Here is a 25,780-nt window from a genome sequence, read left to right on the forward strand (position 1 = left end):
TCAGGTAGCTTCTGTGGCCAGAGATATTTTTTCCCAGCTACACCTTGGTTCACCAGCTACATCCTCTTCTGAAGAACAAAGACCTGGTCACTGTGATACATGCCATAGTAACCTTATGCTATGTAAACCTGCCTTTGAGAAGTTTGGAAATTATAGCTGGAGAAAAATATGTCTATAAAGCTCTCAACAGGACCACATAACATACTAGTTTTGCAACATCTTCACTATTTTTCCAGGCACAATTCAAAGTGCAAATTTGAACCTCTAAAACACTTCACAGACTGGAACCAGGATGCATGCTTCCTTCTATAAATTCTCCCACTAGCTCTAGCTGGGACTACTAGCTATAGGACTAGCAGGAGTCCCTGCTAATGGTTCCCTCATTCACTGAGGCACAGCCGAGGGAAGTGAGATCCAGGGCCTTCACTATGGTCAACTCTCTCCCCTAGCAGATGTACTTGGCTGAATCCCTGACAAGGTTTCAACCAATCCAAGTAGCAAAAACTTTCCTTTTAAGGAAGGCATTTATTTATAAATCTTTGGATTGCAACACACTCTTTTTTAGCTTAAAACTTTAAAACATTATTCTTCCGACTTTCTTGCTGTGTTTGAAAGCCATGGCAGGAGCCCTTGTATAGAGAACTGAAGGGTTAAAATGCAAGGTAAATAATAATCAAACAAGCCGGCGATCAGCAGCATTCTCCTCAACACTACTCTTCATTAAGGGACCAACTATTGAGAAAGGAGAATTCCAGGACTTTGTACACTTTGGGATGGGGATTATTGAGTTGTTTCATGGGCAACCCGATCCTAACCTGTGTTTACAGCCAGCCTATGCTGTATCTAGCTGGAGATTTCCTTGGGGTAGGGAGATATTTTTCCCCTTACCTTGAGTAGTGCTCCAGCATACCTAATGGGACTACTTAGATCTGTGCTGCATAAATCGCTGGCGCAAATCCAGGCAGCCCTATGTAAGGCGTTAAGGCCCAGTGGGGAGGATAGGATACAGCAGAGACTTCACTTGCAGAGCCTACCCCCTTCCTTGACCTGATCTGCCCATGATCTGCCCCCCAGAAGTGCACTTCCCCACCTTCAGTCTGCCCTCCTGCCACCCTTTCCTACTCCTCCACTGCTTGGGAGTTTCCTTACCCCCACTGGCAGCCGCTCTTTTGGATGCGTCACTAGCAGGCCACTGCAGGCCTCTCTTATAGCACTGACAGCTCTTGAATAGTTGCAGATGTGCTTTATGGTACATTTGTCACACTCTAGGAAGGCACAGCAACTGCTGTGCCAGCGTACCCTCCAAATAGGGTAGCACTGTCAGTGCTTGATGGAGACATAACTAGGACTCCTGGGTTGCATGCTGCAGGTTCTAAACTTAAAGAATCATCATGAAAGCCAGTGCACCATCATGCCTAAGAGCAGCTTCATACATGAGACTTAAATGAACTTTCATCCACACAGCCAACACTGACCTGTTAATGCTGAAAAGAAAACGGGGAAGATATTCGAAATGCAAATCAGCATTCTGACCACTGCAGCTTTTCCATTTGTGTTGTAAACCTTATGCAGTTTAGACCTTATGTGAGAAACTGCACTAACAATATAAACTGGAAAGTCCCCGATTCAAATATTACCCAGAATCAGATTTACCACCAGGCAGTTGAGACATCTGTCTTGGTGACATTTTGTGAGTCGTAAAGTTATTGAAGGAAACAAATGAGACTTTGTGACTCAAACTTTCTCTTGTTTAAGAAGCTATAAATAATTGTTTTAAAAAAAATGAAAAAGGGCTAAGTGGGGGAGAATTGTGTAGTAGACTGCCAGGAACTCTTGAATATGAGACTTGGTACACAGAATGAACTTATAATGCAGAGTTTATTGCTGTGGTTCTTTCTCTGCAGATGGCCATACATAGATTGTTGTCCACTCCTTTTGGGCTGCTTAATCCTATAGGTCTGCACCACTCATGGCACAAGTGTACTGCCTGTACTGAAGTATGTTCAGGCAGTACATGCTGCCAAAGAGTCAGCAGGAAGACTGGAGCCTTTCCATGCACATCATCACTGAGCTGGCCACCCACTGGAGCATGTAATTCAGTGTGGGACACAGGAGGGTGTGGGGGAGGGCAGAATGGGGACGGAAAAGCTTCGGAAAGCGTGGATCTAGCAGCGATGGGGCATGCGGGACCCTATCCTCCTTACACATAGCCTCCCCACCCCCTTTCTGTCCTCAGACTTGCACTGGTGAGATTGCTAGTGCAGTTCCAAGGAGACTCATTACAGGCTGGGAGACTTACAAAAGAGATTTAAATCCCTTTTCCCTTTCAAAGTATCCAGCTCCACCCCTCTCACTGGATACAGAGCGGTGGGTGGGAGGGAGGAGAGGATTGGCCATTAGAATCTTCTCTGTCCCTTCAGCCCAATATAAGTCCTGGAATGGACTCGAATAAGTCCTGGAATGGACTGCTAGTCTGAGGTCAGCCCAGGGCACCCCAAATACTGGCCTGGACAAAAGAATGAATTAATCACAAACTTAGCAAAGTTTACAGTTTCTTTGCCTTCAAATGTTCATGAAAAGGTATTACATTTGAATGGTTCTTTCTAACTGGTAATAAAGATATTTATATCATAGGCATATAACATAAATTGTATATTTATATTATATAAGTATTGGGGGAAGGGGAGGTATAAATCTTTTAAATAAATAAATATCAGTTTTTACCATAGCGTTTGCTATGCATTGCAATATTCTAACTAGTGCTACAGTGAATTTGAAGAATAATATTTCACTCAAATTGTCAACATTGCAAGCATACAAACATTTCAATTTTTAATTCTTGCAGGATTCCTGCAATGTTAATCACCAACATGTGGGTTGTAGAAGCACAGAAATTGACAGGCTTGATTAAAGGGCCTAGAACTTCCAAGAACTGTCTACTTACCACTACCACATCTGTACTAGATAGTGTTAGGCAAGCCCTTCAACTGAAATAAAAAAAGGTACTGGCTTCCTTATTGCATTGTTGTGTTTCTGATGATAACGGATGTCAAGTGCTTGGAATGCTAAAGTGCTACAAATACATTAACCCGTACTATTAATATTAATGTTGGTGGTAATGGTTAGATGTGAGGCTAACAAAGAAGAAACACATTTTATCAGAGGAATTATTTTGCTAAATATCATGTGGAAGATTCACTGAATGCTCTTTGCTGCTCCCTCATTGTGGCCATCAAATGAAGAGTCATCCCATGAAGAGTTAAAGACAGAATCTCACGTTCATGGAAGAACAAGTTGCTTCTGATGAGATACCATGGCTGGCACTGCCAGTAGTGGAAAAGCATCCCACAGTATCACTAGAAGTTTGATATATCTCAAGGGAAAAAAAGATCTTCAAGGCAGGAAAGAGCAGAATCAATGCAATGAATGATGACAGTTTTATTATTCTCTTGGGAAATGGCTAGGTCCAACCCTGCAGGAACTCTGAAGGGACAATATTTGCCCATTTATTTGTGGTGGCATATGACCCATTCACAGCCCAGTGGCTGCAATCCTATGCATACATACTTGGCAGTTAAAAGTCCCACTAAACACAGAGGGACCAGTGTCCAAGTAAACATGAATAGGCTGCACAACAGATGAACACAATGGCATTAATTTATTTTTATTCACCTAATGAATGGCCATTGCTCTGTATGAGACAACTGTATGAGATCTGCAAGTGTAGTTCTTTTGAGGTTTCCTTTGCTGTGATCTATATGAGAAATTTGAAGTGCATGCTGCATATCATACCTCCCAACTGCCCCTCTTATCAGTTACCTATTGACTGTTTTTGACATGAAGTAGTAATGCTAGCATTACCTAAAAACAAATCTAAAAAAAAACTTCAGGATCATAGACAGAGTCTACCTATTAGTATACATACCATGATAATAATAAAACTGGCTACATAGTCATCAAACCTGCTGCTTAGCAGCATAGTTTATTCCTAGGAGAATACATATAAATGTACAGCATTTGTATGCTAATACAATTATTAGCACTATCATTTTAATTCAGGAACCTCACTATTGCTGGATTTCCTCAGGTCACAGAGCTCCAATTGCCTAACCCATGTTCTCTTCAGAATCACCAGTGGAAAGTCTGAGGGGCTGGCATACAGAACCCTGAGTGCCAGACACTTACAAGCTGCTTTAGCCAAATGGGATCAACAATACTGGGGTGCTTACAAAACAGGATCTATCATAGGAAAATAAGGCAGTAGAAACCATATTACAACAAGGCAGAACTGATATCCTCAATTTTTTTTCTTAATATTAAAACAAGACAGAAGAGTTACCCTCATGGCAAGCAAGACAGACTGTAAGGGTCTGAGCATAAAGTAGTTGGCAGCCTGCCATGGTAACAGATAGGCCATTTGCCTCAAGGTCATAACTACCCTGATGATTCGTCCTACAACACAAGCAAAGGATATCATTGAAGACGAAAGGACTAGGCACAGCCTAAGGCTAGGACTCCCTGCACTACCATGTGCCAACACGCATCACCAGTCTGCCCTGCACTACCCTTGTGCCAGTAATCGTACCGATTAGCATTGTCGGGATGTGACACAAGTGCAGCAGGGATTTTCATACCCATACAAATGCAGAAAATAGAATAATAACACTGCAATCCCCAGAACTTACTCCAATGGCATTCTGTTGATTTCAGGGGGACTGTTCTTGAGCAAAATAGTTTGAGGACTGGTGTAGCAAAACAATGAAGAATTTGAACTGTGAACCAAGAAACACCCAGTCCAAAATGCTGTGAACTCATTAGGTGGGCATTAGAATCAAACTACACATTATCTTCAGCCTGTGGCTTGGACCAATATGCTTGATTTTTACAATTAAATAGTGGCATTGCTAGGGAGGTATGGGGAGTGTGGGCCACACCAGGTAACATACATGGGGGGGTGTGACGTGACGCCACCACTCACCAAAATTTTTTAAATCTTGGTATTTTTGAAAGATAACATCAAATCAATGTGTAATTCCATGCAGAATACAATGAAACAGACCACGCTGAAATATATCTATTCCACCAAAAGTTATAGCCAAAAAACCAGCAGGGGTGGGACAATGGTACGTCACCATGACCACTGCCCAGGGCATTGCCCCACCCACTGCATGTGAGGAGGTTCATTATAGGGGTGACGCACTGGCCTCCCAGGTGACAAAACGGAGCAGCATAGCTAAGGGGGGGCACATATATATCATTTCTCAGTTTGAGCACGGCAGTGTTTCTTTGTAATTGTCGCATTTCTCTTATGTTCTGAATCATATCATGATTACAAAACAAGATACAAGTAACACTTATTCATTCATTTAAATGTTATCCATTCAATTATAAAACAGATTTTTTTTGGCCCATGAAAATGTGTTAAATATACGATGAGGCCCATGTACTGAAAAGTTTGGAGACACTTGGACTAAGCAATTAAATTGCAGCCTGGGGAGAGTCATTCAGAACCATGGTATATGAGAGGCTTTAAATCTGTGTCCCTCGCCTTGATCCAGAATTGAATTGGGAGCCACATCTATTTCCTGCTCCCCCCTCCCTGCATTGCACTCCTGAATCCCTTCAGCCATTGTTTAAGAGTTGTAAAAATTAAGCATATCAGCACCAATCACAGGCATAATGTAACCTGCAGTATGGCCCTAAGGCAGGCCACTATTGTTCAGTTTCCCCATACAATGCTGTCACAAGTAAGGACCACTGAGCTACCGTATGTAAACATATGGGATTATTTGATTTATTTATTTCTATGCCATTTTTATTAACATCCAATGTAAACCCCAATCAGATAACAAAACAATGCCAAAAAAGTTATTTAAAATATTAAAAAATCAATACAAATGCCCCACTTAAGAAAGCAGAAAGCATTACTGAATGTTGATAGAAAATGCAAGCAGAAAAGCCATTCTAACAGTCTTCTTCAGGACTGGGCTGTCCTGCAGGTTCCGTTATGACAGCTGAAATGAAGCACTAGGGTATTTGAGTCCTGGACATTTGTGTCTTTTTAAAGTCTCAATTATTTGCATCCCACGATAACTGGGTAACAAATTCCACATTATATATTCTAAACTTTTAATCCCAGGTTTAACCCTAACCCTACCTTTGCATTTTAAAAATATAAAAGTATTTCTAATATGAATGTGCATGTATTGAAACACAAGTGTCCAGGACACAAAAAGAAGAGAGGCAAATCTTCAACGCTGGGTCACATTTGACAGGGACACAGTTCTCCAGGATGCAATGGTTCTCTCTGGATTTCACGGTTCTAAAATGGCTCTGACAGCACAGATTGTTCTGCTGGCAGTCATTTTGCACATACTGGTGCAAGAGAACATAAGAACAGCCCCACTGGATCAGGCCATAGGCCCATCTAGTCCAGCTTCCTGTATCTCACAGCGGCCCATCAAATGTCCCAGGGAGCACACGAGATAACAACAGACCTCATCCTGGTGCCCTCCCTTGCATCTGGCATTCTGACATAACCCATTTCTAAAATCAGGAGATTTCTAAAATTTAGAAATCAAAAATTTCTAAAACAAGCACATACGCATCATGGCTTGTACCCCGTAATGGATTTTTCCTCCAGAAACTTGTCCAATCCCCTTTTAAAGGCGTCCAGGCCAGTCGCCATCACCACATCCTGTGGCAAGGAGTTCCACAGACCAACCACATGCTGAGTAAAGAAATATTTTCTTTTGTCTGTTCTAACTCTCCCAACACTCAATTTTAGTGGATGTCTCCTGGTTCTGGTGTTAAAAGAGCATCTCCCTATCCACTCTGTCCATCCCCTGCATAATTTTGTATGTCTCAATCATGTCCCCCCTCAGGCGTCTCTTTTCTAGGCTGAAGAGGCCCAAACACCGTAGCCTTTCCTCATAAGGAAGGTGCCCCAGCCCCGTAATCATCTTAGTCGCTCTCTTTTGCACCTTTTCCATTTCCACTATGTCTTTTTTGAGATGCGGCGACCAGAACTGGACACAATACTCCTTCGATTTGTACAACGGCATTATAATACTAGCCATTTTGTTCTCAATACCCTTCCTAATGATCCCAAGCACAGAATTGGCCTTCTTCACTGCCGCTGCACATTGGGTCGACACTTTCATCGACCTGTGCACCGCCACCCCAAGATCTGCCAAGAGGTGCCAGCACTGCAAGTCTGCTCCCACACCCTGCCACTCCCACTGGATCAGGTAAGAAAGGGGGCAGGGGTGGGCAGGGAGGGGAAGGAAAGGGATGAGGAGGCTGCAGGTGGATCTGATTGTAATGGCGTATGCTAGTTCAGATTCTCTCTGTTTTGAGGCACCCTACCCGTTGCTTCTCCTTGGACTTGCGCCAGTTAAAGACATAAGACTTGCACCAGCTAAAGAGTACAGAGAAAATACAGGTGGATAACAGTTAGATGACCAAAAAAGAAAAATCAAAATCAACTAGAAAACTGTGTGTGTGTGTTTTCCACAGACTGAAGATGGTTTAAATAGATTTAAATAGTCATTCTTCCCAGAGAATGCTGAGAACTGTTGTGGGGGGAGGGGGTGCCAAAGATCTTCTTAATAACCTTACCACGGTAAAGAAACTTTGGCCGCAATCCTAACCAATTTTCCAGCATTGACATAAGGGCAATGCAACTCGGAGGTAAGGGAACAAACATTGCCTTACCTTGAGGAGGCCTCTGTGACTGTCCCTCAACCGCAGGATGCAGCACGTGCCCCATTTACACAGCTATGTCAGTGCTGGAAAGTTGGTTAGGATTGCACCCTATGACAGTTACGCTGTGCTGACATGCCCTATGGTGGAGATTGCAGGCATATAGTATAATTTTAGGAGTGCACTATTATCCAAAAGAAAGGAGATACTGAAAGGCCAAATTAAATCACAGAGGCAGTAATAGTAGCATATCGAATAATCAGTGACTTCCAACTGCTCTTTGATTGATCAGGTACATATCAATACAGACTTTCTGGTTGCACCTTGGGTGTTTCTTGCTTAATGTTCTTCCTTTACTGAACAACTGTTACCCTGCACATGCCTGATCTTGTCTGATCTCGGAAGCTAAGCAGGGTCAGGCCTGGTTAGTACTTGGATGGGAGACCGCCTGGGAATACCGGGTGCTGTAGGCTTATACCATAGTCTTTCGAGACTGAAGGTTGCCAACCATAAAAACTGAACAACTGAATGTGCAGGCAATCAGCATGGATGCTAAAAGGTGACTAACAGGAAGCAGAACAGTTCCTGCTTTCTTATGCTACATCTAAAGTTGCACTCCTCGGTTGCCTACATGCTCACCCTCCACCTACATCCATGGGGGTGTGCATGAGCAAAGGCAGCATTTGGGGGGTTAAGACAGTTTGGGGGCACATTGCCTCAGGCACAGGAAGGTCTTCAGCCAGCCCTGAGCACAAGGACTTAAGAATGTTTTATGCTAATTTCAGGACTTACCACCAAGCCTCAGCTGTGGAGCCACCTCCACTTATTCAGGAGTATATCCTTCAGGTGTTTCTCCCAATGCCAGCATAGTAGGTCTGAGCCAAGACCACCCAAATAGTTTCTGTTTCATACTTTCATGTAGGATGAAGGACAATGTTTCTTGTGTATTGCTGGGGTACATATCTATTTTTTAGAGTGGGAACTTTACATCTATGAGAATCTACCTTTGCCAAAACAGTTTCAGAAACATTGATTTTTTTTTACATCAGTCTCCTGAAACCAAAACATCTACTGTGTTCACTGGAGAACTTTCAGTACCTGTCTAAAAAAAATTAAACACTTGAATAAAAAGACCAGTGTTTGAAAGATTATTGCCTTGTCCAGCAATTTCTTATGAATGTGGAGTCTTTCTTATCAGAGATGTAGAGTCTCTCCATTATTCCCTGTTCACAAGGCATTCTCCATTCATTTCAGAGAGAGAGACAGCAGTGTGAGTAGCTGTTGTTGCTGATCTCCCAACACTGAAAAGAACAGAAATTGCCTGTACATACTGGAGCTCCTTATGCACCCTGATGCCCACAAAGGACTCTAGATTCAGAGGAATGTAGTCAACACATCGTACAAGAGGGTTAGGTTCTGAAGACAGCGCATACAGAGAAAATTGCATATAGTCAAAACTCCTTAAATCTAAAAAATATTTATGCCTACTTAAATCTAAAAAATATGCCTCTTTAGAGGCAGTTAAAAATCACACTATTTTTAACGCAATTAAAATCGCACTATCGGAGACACACACAAGCTGAGACAACTGAGGAAACAGCAAATCCATTCTCCCATCCCATGCTCATTCCAGGGCTTATATACTCAGTGAGTGGAATGACAGGTGGAAACGCCCGCATAATATGCTGTTGTTTTTCTCTTTTTGTTTGTTTGTTTGCCAACAAACAAACATACTTGAATTCACACAAATAAAACATGCATATGATGCAACTTGACTGTATATCATAATAATGAAGATCCTGTAATGCTTTGTTTAGGACCAACCAAAAGAAACAAATTAAAAAATAGTAAGTTTTTTAATTCTATAGATTTACTTGTCCAGCAGAACATGAAGCCAGAAAAATATGGCTCCATTTTCTTTTAAAAGGTTAACCTTGTGAAGTTAAACTATCCAATGGTGTAAAATTACATACAGAAAATGTAGCAGAGCACACACCTTAATTGCTTGTAAAACAAATTAAACTTGTTTGAAACCTCATTACTCTTCTATGCCTATTCGGTGTTGTTCAAACTGGGCTGTCATGACGTCCCCAACTGAGGGCTGCAGCCCTTAAGGGGTGGGGGAAGGGGAAGGCAGCAATGCAATCCCCAGGATTGTGCCACTGTGGGGGCAGTGGGGCTTTTTTTATACCCAACGTACTTGCTGCCAGGGTCCGGGGGATGCAGGGAACCCTGCAGAGACCCTCTGCAGGGCTCCCCGCAACTTATAGAAAATGAAAATAGCAATCGCTTGCAATTGCGAAACCATAAGTGGGTCACGATCACTATTTTCATTTCCTATAAGCTGTGGGGAGCCCTGCAGAGGGCTCCATGGGGCTCCCCGCAGCTCCTGGACCCTGGCAGCAGGTAAGTTTGGTTTTTTAAAAGTCCCCCTACCCCCACAGTGACATGATCCTGGGGATTGCTTTGCTGCCTTTTTCCCCATCCCTTAAGAAGTTTGAGAACTATGGTTGTGGAATGTACTTCCAAGGCACATCTGCCTGGGTTACAAAAGCCTTTGGCATTTCTCATGTTGTTCTGCTGCTGTTTCATATGTTTTATTGTTGTATCCTGCTTTCTGTATTTCTAATAGAAAAACAGTATTCACATTTTATAAACAAACAATTTGCTAGTATCAAAAAATTGAATTCTTCAGTTAGGCTGTTTTGCTATCCTACTTATTAAAAAAAGAAAGGAATAAGCATAAAAAGCATAGCTAGGAATAATTTCACACCTATCCTGCAGGAAGATATTTAATGGGTTCAAAAGGCATAATTGGTCATGTTGTAAGCTTCCTTTTTAAATGAGAATGTCAGCAGTCTGGCTCTGCCGCAAAATCTAATGTCCTGAGCTGCTCCACTCAAGCCTGGCAGCAGGTGTCACAATTCACCTCCTTATACTTGGCCCATTGAAAGCAGATTTCATCCAATTGACCTTCACTAAGAGGTCAACTGACCCATAATTACAAAACTGAAGTTGCTTGGCCGGAACTGTTTTACTCTCCTGCACCTGCAAATTTGCACCAGCCAGTGAATGCACTGACCTCTCTCACTCTCCATGCAAGGTCCACCACTGCTGCATGGTAGAGAAGCAGACATACAATTAGATTTATTTTGCAAGTCAAACTGAACCTATGACAAAGGTTTGCAATATTCAATATTGAAAGATTCATCAAATGAAACTATGTGCCATATTTAAATTGCTGCAGAAGATAAGTAATTGTACCTTTTTCTAAGCCTGAGTTAGAGCCGCAGGCCAATTACATAGACTGAATAGAACTCACACAAATCTATATTTTTCTTCCCCCTTCATCCTAAATGTCACTGTTCTAAGGAGGGGGTATGTGGAGGGTTTGCAACAAATTAAAAGTGTAACATTATTTTAACATGATGAAAAGAGAATCTGTATGATGTTTAGTCTCAGGGAAACCTAAATATTATTTAGGTCTAGAAATTAGCATAAAACATTCTTAAGTAACAATAAGACAATTACCGTAGCTGTCAGATGGAAGACAGGATAGCATATAGTGGGACCCCCATATCCTCAGATCCCATATCTGCAAATTCATTTATCAGTGGATTGGGTCAGTGGGTCCTCCTGCACGCATATCACCAGTGAAGCTCCCCTCACCTCTGGAGGTGGGGGCAGGTGTCCCCTCATATCCATGGATTCATTTATCTGCAGGGAGTTCTGGATACGGGATTACACCTATACCTACATTTCTAAGATGGACCGAAGAAAGGTTTTTGACAAGTTTGCTTTTTTGGTGGGAATCATGGGAAATGTTTTGCAACTGCTGAAATTCTCTTTTTGCAACATAACAAATATTAAATAAACTCTCGTATCTGAATCTGCTCAGCCAATGCCCATTCTTTAATGAACTAGTAGTTCAGAGTCTGACCTCCTATGATTATTGAGACCAGACTTTGGTGAGCTCCCATAACTATTCACCAACACGGTCCAGTGGGAGAATAGTAATCCTTTCTCTCTCATTTGAATCTATTGATTTATGTTTGTGCCTCTATAGTCTCAGGTCTAGAATATGGTAATCCATTCAGTACAGGTTATTCTTAAGAAATATTTTTATTCTTTAACTGCAGGATGTGGTACTTCCTGACAGGAGTGAGTCATCAAAAGCTCATTGGAATGTGTTCAAAGGTCCGTATCAGAATGTAAAGGTTACCTTGCCAAATTAGGCTAAGGGTTTCATCTGTATCCATCAGTGGCCAGTCAAGTGTCTATGGGAAACTCACAAGCAATACGCATGATGATGACAGCTATGCCCTGCTGTTTGTCTCCAAAATCTAGTGATCAGAGGTATACTGCCTCTAAACATGGAGGCTTCATTAACAAGGCCAGGGGAGCCAGTGACGAGCACTACCCCTTTATCTCAGAGATTATGTGAATATTCCTGAGGAGCACCTATATTTCTGGTAATTCATGGTTCTACAAACTGGCTGTTTTATTAAAAGATAAACTGGACTTTTGCGCTATATATGCACATAAAAAGTACAAAGTTGACTAAATGGCTGTAGTTATTATGAGAAATGAAAAGATATTATGAGATATTAAAAAGTAACCCTAACAAATGCTCTTAAAATGCAATGCTTTCGAAAAGTTTAAGCTGGAATATCTTCCAAGAGCAGGCCTTTGACAATCTAGATCTGCCATTAAACCTGTAATACTGGTACCTATGATGTAATGGTGCCAAAGTGTAGGTTTGGTTGAAAGTTATGTAGAAGTTAGAATGACAGTGCAACCGTAATCGTGGTTTCTCAGAAGTAATTCAGAAGTATGTGTGTTTAGGAAGTCCTTCTATAATGCATTCACTCCATCTTCTGTGTTTTTCATTTTCCCCATATTTTATTTCAAACTGTAAGTTCCTGGGGGCAGAGGAGAACCTATTTGCATCTGTCAGCCCTATAAGCTGCCATGTGCACTCATGACATTATCTAAAAATATTATTGTTGTTGTTGTTATTAATGATGATGATAAACGGTAGAACCTTAATTTTAGTGGAATTCATTTTAACCCAAATAAAATAGCATGCCTGTAAATTCTTACTACTCTCTTTTCAGAACAGCAAGGAAGTAAGTAAACAAAGTACTTCAGTGGAACAGATGAGAGCTTACCATCATACGGAAAGTTCAGAAAACTGCCTAGTATTTTGAGTTGTTTTTTTTTTTCCTCTTCTCAATTCAGTTTCAGAATTTTGTAATAGTTTCAGATAATCTTTGTAGCGTGTAGTTAAACACGTAAAATGCACAGTGCACAGACAGTTCAACACACATAAGATAATGTATTCATATAGTGTGACATGGATTGTCTACTGTGGGAACTGAATAGTCAAATATTTCTGTTAAAGAAAAGAAAAGGTTATTTTATGGCTCTATTTTAAGGTTCCACTTTCAACACCTGTGCCAGGAAAAGAATGTATATAATAAAAAAAAATTGAAATTTTAAAAACATTGTTTCCGGCAAAGAAACCCCCACTCCCTCCCATTTGCCTGTTAGGCATGAACGAAGATGTTTTCTCTTTCAGTTCCTCTTTTTGGGGCCGGGTTTAAGCTGGAAGGCATTAGCATTTAACTGAGCACCCTGTGTATGTTTCCATGCGTGTACGTATGAGACTCTGGTTCTTCTGGGGACAGCCTGGGGGGAAGGGAGCAGGGGCTTCAATAGGTGGCCCTGAGAGGCCTAGCAGAAATGAACACTCCCAAAGATCAAAGTCACAGCCATCGAACAGAGAGCAGCAGTGCCGCCTGCCACCCGGTCACTCTTTCAATGCTGGCAGCTATTCATGGACAGATCACGCCTGTCATCGCTGTTTGCACCCGCCACTATCGCCACCGCCACCACTCCTTCCCAGAGGAGAAGGGGGGGAGGGAAATTCATTATCCATTAATGAGCTCTTCACAGAACCTGATCCCCGTGGCAAACACGGTTCCATTCATAAAACCTCTCAGAGACTAGCCAAAAGGGGACACAAAAGCAGCCATTTCACAGCCAGACGGCACACCATCTTGTTCTGGTTTGCCCCCAAACATACACACAACAGTAGTGAATGGAAGGGCACAAACAGAAAGGAAGGAAGGGGATGAGGGAAGGACAAGGGTGAACGGGTTTTGTCCAACGTATACACACATGCACACTGGAAAAAAATGGCTTCCCACAGCTATTGCAAGCATTGAAATCATTAAAACCCTAAAGGGGTGAATTTATAGAAATAGGAGACGGAAATCAGGCATCAAGTATCCTAAAGAAGTGACTTTTCAGAGTATAACTTTTTAGGTACAAGAGAAAAGGCACTACGAGCTTTTATCATTATTATTTATTTGCTTAAGATTCAGGGGTTGGTTAGTCATTCCACAGAGTGCAGCAATAAAACATAGAACATTATAATCAGCCACGTCCTTTTAGCTCGTGTAGCAGAATGGTTAAAAGAATGAGTTGTGAACCAGGAATTGCCTCATTCAATCTCACTTCAGATAGCAGGTGACTTAATTCATATCTATAATATGGAGACAGTAATGCTGGCCTACCTTGCAGGGATAATAATACCTTGCAGAGAAGTTATAAGAACTACTGAGCAGGTGTTACCCTGTACATGCCTGATCTTATCTGATCTCAGAAGCTAAGCAAAGTCAGGCCTGGTTAGTACTTAAATGGGAGACCACCTGGGAATACCAGGTGCTGTAGGCTTATACCATAGTCTTTCAAGACTGAAGGTTGCCAACCATGAGCAGAGAGACAGACAGAAGTTCTGGACACTTTGAAAAAGGAGTTTATTGTTGTTTTGCTGTTACTATTACTACAAATTAGAATTACTGTAGAATTAGAACTACAAATTAGTTTTTCAGGCAAGCAACTGAGTATATCTGAATATGTACAAAAGGTTTTTTTAAATAATATTTAAAATAATGTAAATCATCTGTTTTTCAGCAAGGAAACACTTCAGGAAATGAATGTTCATTGTGCAGCCACAACTATAATATGCCCCATAATCATAGCAGCAATATGCCGAGTCACTAATTGTTAGGTTGGGAGTCCTTCAAGGAACTCCTAGCCATTTCAGTATTCCCAGACTGTGGGGCAGGTCACCCAAAGGAAGGATGAAAATTTCAGGGAAGGATAAGATACTGAGGGCGAATTCAGAGAAGAATTTGGGCCGGTGCAACTCCCTTAAAGCACGTTTGTGCCTCCTCACGAGCAAGCCGCACCAGCGCACAGAGGTATGCTGGCACATGGAGGCTGAATCCAGCCTCCGTGGTGGCTTGCACGGCGAGTTGGGCTGACGCAAGGCTCTGGGGTGGGCGGAGAGGAGCAAGGGAGGCATTCTGGGGAGGGGGAGAGTGGGCGGCTCTGGGGTGGGTGGGCGGAGAGTGAGAGGCGGGGCTGGGACCCAGCAGTTATGCTGGATCCCAACCCCTGCTTCAAGCCTCTCTGTTCTCCTCAGACTTGCACCACCTCCAGAGGTGGCGCAAGTCCGAGGAGACCCATAGGGTCCAGGGTGCCTTACCCAGAGGTAAGGGGAAAAATTTCTTCTTACCTCTGGCTGAGCCACTTAGGGCCCCTATCCTGTGCTGGATACAGCTCAAACCTCTTGACTTGCTTGTTCTAGCACAGGGTAAGATTGCACCCTGAGGCAGATAGCACCTTCCTTTCTTCACCAGCCAAGACTTGGGTAGGTTGAATACCCTTCAACAGAGGATCCTCACTGACACACACAGATTGCACAGGCCAACACACATTTTGCTTCCTTAAACGTTACACCAATTCCTGGGTATATTTGGGGTGCTGATTCCAAAAATGGCATCCATTTCGCCCTATCACATCTAGTTTTGGAGACACAGCATAGCCTCTTTAGCGACTGGTTCAAGCAACTTCCTCATGAGGAAGCCTACACCATGGCTTCCTCATGAGGAAGCTGCTTGAACCATTCAGAGGCAAGGACTCCCAGCGGTGAGTACTAACATCGACCAGCGGCAGGCCCTTTCAGGGTGGGGGAAAGGCAGGGAGAAGCAGGCCCGGGAGGGGGGCGGAGATGGCAGAGGAGACTCATTGGAGCTGCCTCACCACTACACAGGGTAAGGGAATGTTTGTTCCCTTGCCCCGAGGAGACCTGGCACTGTTTCCCTGCCCCATTGGATGCAGCGGTTGCCATTTTGGCACTGCTGTAGCCCTGGGCACTAGGGAAGCATAAGACTGGGCTATTATTCCTTAGTATGTGTTTAAGGAATGCAGCCTTAAATGGATGAATGCCCTGGCTAACTTTTCAAAATACCTTTAAGCCTGAAGTAGACACTGGTTCAACTGAAAGCCAACTGGGATACTAACTGTGTCAGGGGCTAAGCCTTTAAGCCCCCCTCCCCCATCAATGGTCTCAGGCTGTTAAGAAGACACACCCTTGCAGGGTTTTGTGTTGTTTTTTTTAAATCAAGAGTCAAAAGTATGCATCTGCTGGTGTGCCTACCTCATTTCATTGTCAAAAGAGGGGGAATGCCTATCTTCACTGCTACTGTTTGCTGCCAACCAATCATAGCTATGACAAATTCCTATACTTCTCCACTGTTTTATACCCCCTCTTCTTCCCTGGAGGTCTTAAAACCAGCACTTGGGCATGTTGTGCAAGTCTATCAATTAGACCTATAGTTAAGAATAGTTAAGACAGAGAATGTTACGGAGGGATCCACTGGAAAAACACACAGGAAAGTGGAGAGCAAAGGGACGTTCCCTTGGGGAATGGCATAGCTAAGACATCTTGGCACCTGGGAATACAAAAAATTGTTAATACCCCCATATCCTCCATAACACCACCCCAAAATGTTTAACACTCTCATACAACATCTTAGAGGAATCCAAAAGTGCCTTTCAGAAGCTCTGAGGCCCAGCAGGCACTGGGTACCTTTTCTGAGGCCTGGGAGACCATACCTTGAGAGGCTGTCTTAGAGGCCTCCAAAAGGCACTTCCAGTTTTCACCAAAAACTGGAAGTGACTTTCGGAGGCCTCCAGGAGAACCCTCAAGGCATGGTACCAGGAGCAATGTACCCCCTTGCCCTCCTTAGCTATGCTACTAAAGGAATCAACATGTGCAAGCCCCTAACCCAGTGGTTTTCAACTAGTGTGCCACCATTGGTGTGCCACGAATGGTCTGCAGGTGTGCCACAGGAGTTTGTGGGAGGGTCATATATTAGTAGGGCCATTAGGGGATGCAAGTCCCTGGCCAGCAGTGTGGTGTGCCTTGTTAATTGTCAAAACACTGATGGTGTGCCTTGACAATTTTAGAGCCTTCTCGGTGTGCCAGGAGATAAAAAAGGTTGAAAGTTGCTGCCCTAACCAATTGAACATATATTAATATGTAATGCATATCATAGCAGTCATAGGAAAGAAAAAGCCTATAATCTCCACCCAATGCCAAGTCAGACCTCTGGTCCATTACTGTGAACACTGACTGCTAGCAGCTTTCCTGGGTTTTAGTTTAGTTTCTTTAGTTTTCTGGGTTTTAGTTTAGTTTAACTCAGCTCTTCATAGAGATGGCAGGAACTGAACATGGGACCTTCTGCATACAAAGCATGTTCTCTAAGCTACAGTTCCATCTTATGGTAAATATCCTGAATGGGGACTGATATTGGGAAAAACCTCCCCTCCCTGCACTATATATGTATATTTCATGAGAAAGAAAAGGAAAAAGAACAATATTATTTCTCTTTTTCCTTTCCCACTGCCCACTGACACTGTTTTACAATGAAATGCTCAGGTTTAGGACTGGCAGCCCCAAACCCAACCCTATATTCAGAGATGTATCTTGGGTAGGGCAGAGAGGCAAGTGCTCCAGTCACTAGTTGAGGCTGGGCACCCGGTGCAGACTTACGGGCGGTAGTGGTGACAATGATGAGCAGTAGTAGGAGCAAAGTTGGACCCTCCCGCCTTCCCCTTGTTTGTTTGGCTGTGAAATTCCAGATGCTGGAGGTGTGGTGTCCAGGCACAGGGCAATGCAGGAGGTGATACAGGGGGTGACATCACTGCATCGCCCTGCTCTGGATGCCATTAGACCCCATGACACAGCTGCACATAGCACTATGCAGAATAGCAGAGGAAGCCTCAAGGGGGTGGGAAAGAAAAAAGGTAAACATTTTAATCTTCCTCACCTTAAAGCTCTTCTTCACCCCCAAGATAAGGAGTTCAAACAGGCATTTGGGATACACTGTAATGTCTCCTTGGAGATCATGAAAATCATGATTGTAACATGAGGGATGCATCCTTGAGCAGGCAAAAGTAGCACTGATATGAGAAAGTGTTTCTTCTAGGGTTACTCTGTCACTTCTTCTTGCAATAATATTAAGAAAGATATAACAGCTTTTTGAAAGGTTTTTCATCTGACCACATCCCTATAGTTTTTACTGGTCATGCTATTCCTTTCCCCCTTTCTCCCTATTATCAATATTTTTAGACTTAGCACAAGAGAGAGAGAATACTGTGGCAAGAGTTTTAAGTGCCAGCTAGCAGGTTTCAAGGCAGTTCCACCTGTGGGATTCAGCTGCCCTTGAGATGACAGCACAGAACATGCTTGCACCATTGAAATACCAAGAGTTGATATGCTGCTTCTTTAAACCTTTGAAGGCTTCCTTAAACTTTTTGTTTACTGAAACACAAATGGAAAGTCTTGTTTTGTACTAGTTCTCTCAAAGCAGTAAGAAAGGTTGGGGGGGCACAGCGTTTGTTTTGATGTCAATATGGTATAGTTCACGGATCAGACCCGATCCAAGCACCACAACCCCCTTGTGTCGGAAGGAATGCAGGGGACATACACAGAAATTACCCCATTTTAACCTTCCAACCACCTGTGAGATAGGTTAGGTTAAGAGAGATGGGCCCAGGCCACCCAGTGAGTTTCTTTTAAATCTAGGTCTCCCCAGGTTCATACAGCATGTCAATCACTACATCAGTCCAGCTCTCCTGATAATAATTCACCTCTAATGATTGCACTGAGTAACACAAAAATGGTTTGGGTTGAATTTTTAATGTTTCTTATACAATTCAGAGGTGCTTCCTCATTCAAATAATCTTCATTTTTGTAACATCAAACTTTTTTAGTTATCTTAAATGTTGAGTTTGCATCTCTCCTATTGCCTGCCCTACTGCACTGTAATACACATCGTATTATACAACAGCAGAGCATAAATTGTGATGAAGCTATTGATACTATGCCAAAAATAGTGGCATTTTTGAAATCCTCACACCAAAATCAATACACATCAAAATATTTAGATAAACACAAAATTGTTCAAATTTTGATCTGCAATGTTTTCTTTCTTTCTCTTCCAATTTCTCTGATCGGCCCATAAATGTAACAGCCCGAAACCTTTACAAGATGTGTAATATCTAATACAGGGCACAGCACCAGTTACAGCTGCAGACCTGTAGACAGCTATCTACAGACCTGCGCTGATGTGAAAGACACAGATACAGAACAGCCCTTGGGAGGAGCAGCAGATGCTGTACATACATAGCCACCAAAAGTAGGAACTGCAAATAATGCTAGCAGAAGATAGCTCCTTTTTGAAAAGAAAAATCCAATGAGAAAATGGCTCTGATCCTAAGAAAGGAAAAGGAGACAACCACAAGCAACTATGTACAATCTAACTCCAAGCCCCAGGTGGCACTGCTGCACAGGTTCTACACAACACACTACATGGAATTCTTGCCCATGTCAAAGCTAAACATAGATCTTCCAATGGCACCTAAAGGTCCCAACAACACACACATCCTCCACAAACCAGTCCTCGAAAAAGGAGGCAGAAGTCAAAGAATAAAGCAAGGAAACATACAGGCATAGACCCACACACACATGTACATACATACATACATACATACATACATACATACATACATACATACATACATACATACATACATACATACAATAAGAAAAGTAAACATCAGGAGGAAATAAAAGGAGAAAAAGGAAACTGAGGAGTCAGGCTGAAGGAAGATTTAGTACAAACTTTATCATAACTACAAGTTGAATCCAAACTGAAAATCCCAGTGGGCAAATGCACACAAATAAAAGGAAAAAGATTTGGGAACCACTGCTTTATTGGAAAGATTGTTTTCTTTTCCAGATTCCACCCCCTCCCCCACCATAGTGGAGCCTCATTTCCTCTCCTCATCATTCTGGGGTTTTTATGCTGTTTAGGGAAGATTTGAATCTGAATCTAGCCCAAACAAAAAGCATGTTGGATTTAAAATTGATTTTGTCTCATAGCACACTGAACTGGCTTTAAATATAAGAACTTAAATTGAACAGTTCACTGGGTAGGGCTGAAAAACCTACTGATTTTTTTTTTTTTTTAGGTTATTGCAGGCAGGCTACAGAGAGAATTCACTTGGTGGAACAGGGCTGTCTTCCCCATCTCATCTTCCCTTATTTAGGGTACAAGCCTAACCAGGTCTACTCAGAAGTAAGTCCTATTTTGTTCAATGGGGCTTACTCTCAGGAAAGTGTAGTTAGAATTGCAGCCTTGTTTGTTTTACTTTAATTACAATTATAATTATTTTAATTTATTTATTTATTTATAGCCCACCTAACTACGGAAAATGGTGCAATTTCAGTGTTTGCTACATTCTCAGGAAAGCACTCCCTGCTTGATGATGTCACTTCTGGTCATGACATCATTTCTGGGTTAATGACATAACTTTTGGTGGGTCCCAGACAGCTTGTCATTTTACAAAGTCGGTCCCAGTGCTAAAAAGTTTGAAAACCAGTGGTCTATAAGAGAAACCAATATTACTTTTCCCATATCACAGATAGGAGGCTAAGGAATAGCAGATTGCCTAAGGCCACATAGTGGATACATTACTCAGGTGGTTTGAACTGCTGACTTCTTAACTTACAATCCATTCTCCCTAGCCCTACTGCTGATTAATAATATGCTGTGACAATCGCCTTGCCTAGGTTTTGACAGAATGATTTGCTAATTTCAGGTTTTAAACTTGGAAAAGGACAATGCCCTTTTCCATGGCAAAATGAAATGTATTTTTAAATAGTCTAACAACAAATGCAAAAAATTATTTGTATTCTGCGCATCATTAAGTATAATGGATGATTTGCTTTGAGCATGTGCGTCCATGTGTGTGTGTTCGAGAGAGAGATTACTAGGAAACAAAGAATAAGTGCATTGAAGTAAGTGTGTCTCTCCCCCCCCCCAGCTGTGTTTAGCTTTCCAAACTCTCTACAATACTGAGAATACTCTTTACACTGATAAATTAGAAATACTATCTAGGCAGCTGTTAGTTTGGAGAAGGCAGGTACTTAAAGCTAGCTTGATTTCTTTTCAGGTAATAAAGTAGTGGGTGGGCAGCAAATGTATGCATCTTGTACAGTGCTTCATTTATAATATATTACATTAAGCTTTATTACCTTTATTCTAATAGTATACACCATCACAGAGAGGGAGGAGGGTCTCTGGAGCAAGGGAATTATTTGCAAAGACCAATCTATGAGAACATGCAGTCCCTTGATCTGCATCTCTGAATTGTCCAGAACCAAACACAACTTGCGCAGCTTTGTTCATTCCCTGAAATTATTTGGTCATTATTTGGTAAGCACTGAATGCACAATACAACCCACAAACTATGTACCACCAATGTTACTTCACTGCACTCACTTTGTCCCAAAAAAGGAAGCATCTGTGCATCCCACCTTTCTTAGGCTGTGTGATTTCATTATGACTCAATATGATGGAAGCATCATTGCCCTTGGTATAGGTCACTAATTTCCAAACTGTGCTTCATGAGAGAAATGCTAGTGTTCTGAAATAAATAAATAAATCCTCTGGGTAACTGGTTTAAACATTTATTTTCTGCTCTTCTTCTCACTAGTTGAGAACACATGGGAAGAGGATCAAGGCAGTAACAGAACGCTTCCTCCAGCGCTGCCATTGCAAACTATCACAGAGCCCCTACCCTATCCCCTCCTCCATCCATTGCCATCTCCTCCACTTGTTCTCTGCCCAGCCTTGCAGTACAAACAGGATGGTGGAGCATTCTGGGCGTGCTAATCCTCTTTGTTTCAAGAGGGTTGGAGGGAGTAAGTGGGAGAAGGCATTGACAGATGGAGAAGCTGAAGGTAAGGGCAAAAGATGGGAGAGGGAGGGCCTCTGGATCACTGCACTTTGTTCCTCCCCATTCCACTTTTCTTGCCCACTCTGCTACTTCCCTAAGCAGCCAGGCAGGAGAGGGACAAGGAGGAGGAAGAGGTAGCAATAATAGTTGTGAACACACACATGCTGTGCACAAGGTGTTTTTTTTAAACAGGACTTCAGGCTGACAGGGCAGCAGTTCTCCTGCTTTGTATACAGTGGTATAGTGGTAAATTTTGACATGCAAGAGCTTGTCCTGACAACCTCAGTGGTGTTGCTAGAGGTCTGGATGGTGTACTCAGGAGGGTGGCATCACTGCTGGTCAAAATTGTGAAATCTTGGTATTTTCAAATAATACCAACTTGTTATATATCATTCAATGTGTCATTTAATGCAGAATGCAATTAAACAAACTATGTTGAAATACCTTATTCCAGTGGTTTTCAAACTCCCAGGGAGCTCAAGAACTGCTGTGAGTGTGTGCGGGAGAGCAGGGAAGTCAGACTAGAAGTGGGGCACGATCGCTCTACTTTCAATTTCTAAAGCTCAGGGAGCCCTGCAGAGTGTCGTGCAGGTCGCTGCACTCCTCTTAGTGACAGAGATCATGTCACTGACTTCCCCCTGCCTCCGTCCCTTAAGAGGGCAGAGTTCAGGGGCCTCAGGTTGGGGCAACATGACACCCCAGTTTGAAAACCACTGCTGTATTCTATCAAAAGTTATGGCCAAAAAACCAGAAAAAGAAAACACAACTGTCTTATGTAACAAAAAATGGACTTTCTTAACTCAAAAACAACCAATTAGACTGATTGTTCCAAGAGCCAATGTGGTGTTATTATGACACAGCAGAGAACCAATAAGGTATTCGTATGAGGCAGCTCTCATTTCCATATATCAGAGCTAATATGAGAACTCTTGCTCAGTTGTGTGTCATCAAGTTGGCCACTGGTTTTTTGTTGGTTACTGATTTGTTGGGTGAATTGAATTATTAAATATTTAAAAAAAATAAAGTTAATGGGGGTTACACCAACCATAGTAATTCCACTGCATTTAGGTTGTGCATATGAAATTGCAATTTATTCTATACGGTCTGGTACAGGAGGTGGTCCATCATGGGGTTGATGCAATGAGTTCTTCGACTGGCTGATGCAAATCCTAGTGACAACCCACACAGCCACGTTCATCAAAACTATACAAAACAAAGACCAACTTTTTCACCGGAGTTGTCTTCTCCTGCTATTTGGAGTAGGTTGCAATAGTTCTAAACAAGTGTATAAAAACTGACAAACAGGATGAAAAAAAAAAAGTCCCAGATAAATATAAAAGGTGTATTGGAGCCCAATCCTGTGCTCGGCACCATGGCTCCGTGCCGCCGAGCACTGTTGCAAATGTGTCATAAGGCACGTTTGCCAGCCTCACCACTGAGCCCCCGCTGGTGCTAGCCCAGCGCCAGCTGGTGCTGGGCTAGCGCGGGGCGGTTGCCCAGCTTCCGCAGCTCAGCCACCTCCCGGACCGCCGAAACAGCTGCACAGCAAATGGGGGTGGGGACGGGGGTGGGGAGGAGGCGTTCCGGGGAGGGGGGAGGCCGGAGAGAGGGCGGGGGGAAGGCGTGCAGGGGGTGGAATGGAGGCATGCCTGGGGGAGGGAGGGAGGGAGGTGGGTCCGCGGAGCTCTGCTCCGCAGGATCCAAGGCACTCGTGTAGGGCTCTGTGGCCTACACAAGTGCTTTTACCTTAACGTGAGTAGCCCCATTGCAGGTCTGCTTACCTTACTCGGGGGAAGGGGACAAAACTCCCCATCTCCCATGGCCTTCCCACGGTAGCTCAGGAGGCGCAGGATCGGCAGCAGCCCTTCTCGGTGCCGCTGAGCCTGGGTGCCCTGGGCAGCTCAGGATTGGGCTGTCCCAAGTGCTATCCTATTTGTGTTTAATCAGAAGTAACCCTCACTATTTTCAATAGATCTTACTTCCAAGTAAATTTTCATAGGATTGAATCCTTTGGTTGTAATCCTTTGCATGCTTACTGAGAGTAAACTCCACTGAATTCAGTGGGGCTTACTTCTAAGTAGACATGCAGAGGATTGCACTGTTACTGCAGCATAAGTTACATACTGTCTCTGGAGTAGTCCTTGCAAAAGACAATGGTCTAGAAATTAACATGTGCCTCTAGGCAAATTTGTCTCCTCCTGAGCCTGGTTCTTCTTGTAGGCTAAGGTTCATTGAAAAAAAAGTGTCAAAGGCACCACCTGAGCACTCCTGCTGATGACATCACTGTCACCACTCCTGCTGTAAGAAAAGTCCCTGAACTCTGTTCCTCCCCTCTCCCTCCCCCCAAGTACACTCCTGTCTGTACAGCTCCTAAGTTTACTAAAATCCATAAGTGTTGCATATAAATTAATCATCATCATTGCCCTAATAAATGTATATATACAGAAATACCTTACAGTCTCAGTGCCCTGGAACAAGCTTTTTTATTTTATTTTTCATTATTATTATTTTTTATTATTCATGCCTACCATTAAGCCTCAATTCTCTGATTTGGTCAAGTTAATTTTATGAGCTGTTTGATACAGAACTCAATATATTTCTCCAATCCAGAAGACCAATCCCTGTTTTGAATAAGCATTAAAATCTGGTATTTGTCTTTGAATATCAGCTTACGCTCCTGTTATCTCACATATACACTAGGACAGGATTTCTCAAACTGTGGGTCACAATCTACTTGGTGAGTTGCAACCTGATTATTACTGGGTTGCAAAGCTTTAGCTCAGCTATTTCCAACCTTTTTCATCACAGGGCACACTGACAAGCTGCTAAAATTGTCAAGGCACACCATTAGCTTTTTGATAATTGACAAAGCACACCATGCTGGTGGGGGGCTAATATCCCTCAATGGCCCTAATAATAAATGATAAATAATAAATGACCCTCCCCCAAATTCCCACGGCACACCTGCAGACATAAGAACATAAGAACAGCCCCACTGGATCAGGCCATAGGCCCATCTAGTCCAGCTTCCTGTATCTCACAGCGGCCCACCAAATGCCCCAGGGAGCACACCAGATAACAAGAGACCTCATCCTGGTGCCCTCCCTTGCATCTGGCATTCTGACATAACCCATTTCTAAAATCAGGAGGTTGCGCATACACATCATGGCTTGTACCTCATAATGGATTTTTCCTCCAGAAGCTTGTCCATTCCCCTTTTAAAGGCGTCTAGGGTAGACGCCAGCACCACATCCTGTGGCAAGGAGTTCCACAGACCGACCACACGCTGAGTAAAGAAATATTTTCTTTTGTCTGTCCTAACCTGCCCAACACTCAATTTTAGTGGATGTCCCCTGGTTCTGGTATTATGTGAGAGTGTAAAGAGCATCTCCCTATCCACTCTGTCCATCCCCTGCATAATTTTGTATGTCTCAATCATGTCCCTCCAAGTTGATGAATGTATTGTGCTCTATGGAAAGCAAAACTAAATGTTTACATTTACTAATGAGTAAGCAAGCTTGCCTTGGCTTGTGATCAGGTCAAGCAAAGATGAATGCAAGGCCACCAGAATGGTAGGGTGACCAAATACAGTGGAGGACAGAATGGCTATACCTTTAACCATTGGATAGAAGAGGGGATTTGGGGAGGGGCAGCTGAATATGGAAGGCTTTAAAAAGCTGCACCTGCCAAAATTCCTTCTTCTATACAATGATTAAAGGCATAGGCACTCTGTCCTCCATTGTATCTGGTCAACCTACAGAATGAATGGTCCCAATCTGCTGAAAGTGGAGCTCAACAAATGCTCCAGAAGGCAGCCCCCTCCCATAAAAAGAATAAAACAGAGGCTTGAGCTGGTAAGGTGATTTTTTTTTGGGGGGGGACCTTAAATATGAGAACTTACTGGGCACTGGGT

At 42.8% G+C, this 25,780-nt stretch overlaps 1 protein-coding gene and 1 pseudogene across 1 annotated transcript in view; one reads left to right on the forward strand and one right to left on the reverse strand.

The window, feature by feature from the left end:
- Nucleotides 1–25,780, reverse strand: part of PAX5 (paired box 5) — a 265,588-nt gene that overhangs the window by 201,502 nt on the left and 38,306 nt on the right. The gene's annotated exons all lie outside the window — the stretch shown is intronic.
- On the forward strand, nucleotides 8,061–8,177 carry LOC136643033 (5S ribosomal RNA; annotated as a pseudogene).

This window comes from Tiliqua scincoides, chromosome 2, assembly GCF_035046505.1.
Source record: "Tiliqua scincoides isolate rTilSci1 chromosome 2, rTilSci1.hap2, whole genome shotgun sequence".
Lineage (NCBI taxonomy): Eukaryota > Metazoa > Chordata > Lepidosauria > Squamata > Scincidae > Tiliqua > Tiliqua scincoides.